A 4,553-nucleotide genomic window follows, 5' to 3' on the forward strand; every position below is an offset into this window, starting at 1 on the left:
CTGGGTGTGTCAGTCAGTTAAGGGCCCGACTTCGGTTCAGGTCATGACCTTGCAGTTCGTGGGTTCAAGCCCCATATCCGGCTCTGCACTGACAGCTCGGAGCCTGGAGCCTGCTTCAGATTTTGAGGTAGGAATTAAATAGCCCATTTGTGAGAAGTGGGGCATGTTGGGCAGATCAGTGAGTTCAGGAACACTGGTCATAGAAGTCCCTTGAGCACAAGGACTGTGCCTTATTTTCATTACAGTCACCAGCCCCATAATGAAGTCAGTAAGAGCTGAGCAAAGGCTGTTTCTGCAGACAGGCCTTTCAGCCTAGGAAGAGAAGGATTCTGTGGAGAATAAGCTTAGGAATTCCCTGAGCCTGCACTGGTGGGTTAACAAGGCATAAAAAACTATGAAGCCATAGGATGCTCAAGTTTGGTTAAAGAAGATTAAGTAAATAGGTATAGAGAGGGCGGGGCAAAGTCCCCACTATACAGAGGGCGGGGCAAAGGCCCCAGTATAGTGAGGGCGGAGCCAAGGCTCCAGGATAGAGAGGGAAGGCAAAGGCCCCAATACAAAGGTATATGAGGTAAATAAGATTGGGTATTCAGGGCGGATATGCCCCCCAACTTAGTACAAACGCAGAAAGCTGCTTTCACAGGAAGGAAGGACCAAGTTAGGTAAACAGGTAAATAGGGCCATAGGCCACAGTTGCCCAGAGTGGAGCTAATTAACAAAAGAAAGGTGCCTTGTTAACCCTGAGGTTACTGCTCTTTCTTGTCCCCTAGACCAGTTTAGGTAAACAGAAGTGGTGCCTCACGTCTGCTGTAAACAACTTTTCAACAGACCGCCCAGCACCAGGATTTTGTTTTGTATTAACCCCCAACCCCAAATATCTTCAAGACTCCCTTTCCCACACGTCCATGAGTTAATGTTCACAGTTTCATAATCACTTTGTGCACCTCCATCACCATGTTTGTAAGCCTTCTGGTCCTCATAAAAATGGAGCAAGGACCCTTAATCCAGGCACTTGTCTTTTCCCAGGCATCAGCCATCTCTCACGTTTTAATCCTGCATCCTGCTTTCTTGCTAGAGGAGAAAGAACTCTAGACCCGGAGTCTACGACAGGATTCATATGAACAGCAATGATGGCAGGAGACACTGGGCCCCAGAGGACCCTAAGGCAGAGATGGTGGGCTCTGCCTCCTTTGGGCCCCCTGTGAGTACAGGAGCAGATGACTCACAGTAAGTTTGCTGCCAGAAGGCAGACTGCTGCCACTTAAAACTCCGGTCAGAGCCAGGGGTTCTTGAACTTCAATGTGCAGGAGAATCACCTGCAGGCCTTGCTGAAACACAGATTGCTGGGCCTCACTCTTGATGTTTCTAATTCCAGCAAGTCTGGAAGAGGGCCTGAGAATTTGCATTTCTAATAAGTTTCTGGCTTTTGCCAATGCCGCTGGGATGAAGAGCACGTTTTGAGAACCACACCCTAAGCCCATGGTTCTCAGCCCTGACTGTGCATTAGAATCACCTGGGGATCCTCACGCTCAGAGATTTTGATTTACTTGGACTGAGGAGGGGCAGAGGCATGAGTATATTTCTAATATTCCCTAAGTAAGTCTAATATAAAGGTAGCCTTAAAAAAATCAACTAATTGATTCAAACTAATTCAATAGGGAGAGATTAGTCTTTTCAACAAATGGTGCTGGGACAACTGGATAGCTACATGCAAAAGAATGAAGTTGCACCCCTTTCCTATACAAAAAAGCAAAAATTAACTCAAAATGGATCATAGACCTACGTGTAAGATCTACACTATAAAAACCCTTAGAAAAAACAGGAGTAAATCTTTGTGACTGAAAGGGCGGGCCTACGCCGGCCGACTCCATCTTGTTCTGTGTCCTTCACCTTGACCACACCTCCTCCCCTTGAGTAACCACCCCCTCACCTGCCTAACAGGACTCGGACCCTTCCCCAGCCAATCGGCTGAGGCCATAGCCATTACCTCACCAACTGCCCCTAGGCCCCAATAAAACCTTTGTCCTTTTGAAACTGGCTCTCTCTCCCCAGTATCTCACCGCTGTGGCTGTGTCGGTGCAGGTAGGGGATTGAGCTCGAGCTAGGTCGAATAAAGGCTCTTTTGCTTTTACATCGGACTCGGCTCCCTGGCGGTATTTGGGGATCATGAATTCTGGGCATAACAGTGACCCTGAGTTAGGCAAAGCCTTGTTAGATATGTCACCAAGACACAAGCAACAAAAGATAAAACAGATAAATGGGACTTCATCAAAATTTAAGACTTTTGTGCTTCAAAGGCACCATTAAGAAAGTGGAAAAAAAAACAATCCACACAATGGTAGAAAATATTTGCAAACCATATATCTGACAAGGGACTTGTATCCAGGATATACAAAGAACCTTTACAACTCAATAATAAAAAGACAAAAAAAAATTTTAACAGGTAAAGGATCTGAATAGGTATTCCTCCAAGGAACATATACAAGTGGTCAATACGCACATGAGAAGATGTTCAACATCATTAGCCATCAGGGAAATGCAAATCAAAGCCACAGTGAGATACCCACACCCATTAGTATGACTGTGATCAACAAGACAGATAATTACAAGTGTTTATAAGAATATGGAGAAAACAGAGCCCTGGAACATGCTAATGAGAATGTAAAATGTTACAGCCACTTTGGAAAACAGTCTGGCAGTCTGTCAAAAGGTTCAACGTAGAGTTACCACATGACCCAGCAATTTCACTCCTAGGCATATACCCAAGAGAAATGAAAACATAGGTCCACGCAAAAACTTGCACATGAATATTTCTTTTTTGAGAGAAAGATAGTGCAAGCAGGGGAGGGGCAGAGGGAAAGGGAGAGAGAGAATCTTAAGCAGGCTCTACACACAGCACGGAGCACAAGGCAGGGCTCAATCTCACAACCATGCGATCATAACCTGAGCCAAAATCAAGAGTCAGAAGCTCCACCGACTGAAATACCCAGGCGCCCAGCACGTGAATATTTTTAACAACTTTATTCACAATAGCTAAATGGTGGAAACCACCCAAATACCCATCTCCTGATGAATGAATAAACAAAATGTAGCATTTCCATACAATGGAATATTATTCAGTAATAAAAAGAAATGAAATACTGAATCATGCCACAGCATGGATGAAGCTTGAAAACACTGTGCTAAGGAAGAAGTCAGTCATAAAAGACCACATATTATATGATTTCATTTATATGAATTGTCCAGAAGAGGCAAATCTACAGAGCCAGAAAGATTTAGTGGCTGCCTAGGGCAATGGGAGGAGGAGCATGATAGGGAATGACTGCTAGTGGGTATGAGGTTTCTTCTGGGGGTGATGACAATATTCTAAACTTAGATGGTGGTATTAAAAACAACTGAATTGTACACTTACTGGGTAAATGGTATGTCAACTGCATCTTAATAAAGCCATTAAAAAAAATAAAAACCTTTTCTAGGCCCTTTGGAAGATACTATTAGTGATGCCTGGCAGGAAATAAGATCCCGCCATGTTTTCTCACTTCACCCACCCTCTACACCCTAAGAAATATCAAAGTGGGCAATTCTCCTTGGGTTATATTTTCCAGGAACCTGACCTGAGACTATTCCTTCCCTCCCTTGCTCCTCCCTTTTAGCCATGACCTATTCCAAACCCTTCCATACATTCTCTGTCATGTAGAAGCTAAAGAAACACAGTGGTCTCCCCCTTATCCACAGCTTTGTTTTTTGTGATTTCAATTACCCATGGTCAACTGCGGTCCAGAAACAGATGATCCTCCCTCTGACATATGGCCATAAGGTCAGCAGTAACCTGATGCTAGGTCACAGTGCCTGCATCATTCACCTACTTCATCTCATCATGCAGGCATTTTATCACCTCTTAGCATCACAAAAAGGGTGGGCACAGGACAATAAGATATTGTGGGAGAGACCACATTCACATAACTTCTGCTACAGTATATTGTTATAATTGTTCTATTTTATTTTTATTGTTGCTAATCTCTTCCTGTGCCTAGCTCATAAATTAAACTTTGTCACAGGTGTGTATGTATAGGAAAATACATGTATAGGGTTCGGTACTACCCACAGTTTCAGGCATCCCTTGGGGGTCTTGGAACCTATTCCCCTTGGATAAAGGGAAACTACCATACGTTGCATGTCGATCTTCAAAAATACATGGTCAATACTGACAGTCTACACGCTGAAGACACCCTACCTTCTCTAGGCTTTGTTTCCAGGAACATATACTCTGTAAAGGCTTAAGCCATGGTCCCGGGCAAAGTCCCCACCCAGAACCACACCCACCTCAATATCCAGGTAGGCTGAGCTAGTATGTAACAATTCTAGATCATAATAGCAGCATTTCCCACCTTCCCTGCCCTACCCTCAACACTACTCACCTTAGAGGCACATCTGAAAAACCCCTAGAATAGTATTTCTCAACCTATAATGTGCCTACAAGTCACTGGAGATCTTACTTAAAAGTAGGTTCTGGTTCAGTAGATGTGAAACCTGAGAGTCTGCATTTCTTTTTT

At 44.0% G+C, this 4,553-nt stretch overlaps 1 long non-coding RNA gene across 3 annotated transcripts in view; it reads right to left on the minus strand.

Annotated features, from left to right (window-relative positions):
• The window catches only part of LOC125911656 (uncharacterized), a 325,018-nt gene extending 320,713 nt beyond the window's left edge, over positions 1 to 4,305 (minus strand). For all 3 annotated transcript variants that reach the window (XR_007454404.1, XR_007454405.1, XR_007454403.1), the window contains exon 1: positions 4,235 to 4,305. This is a non-coding gene — a long non-coding RNA (uncharacterized LOC125911656). The remainder of the gene's footprint in view (positions 1 to 4,234) is intronic.
• Between the last annotated feature and the right edge of the window lie 248 nt (positions 4,306 to 4,553).

Source organism: Panthera uncia (assembly GCF_023721935.1).
Source record: "Panthera uncia isolate 11264 chromosome C1 unlocalized genomic scaffold, Puncia_PCG_1.0 HiC_scaffold_3, whole genome shotgun sequence".
Lineage (NCBI taxonomy): Eukaryota > Metazoa > Chordata > Mammalia > Carnivora > Felidae > Panthera > Panthera uncia.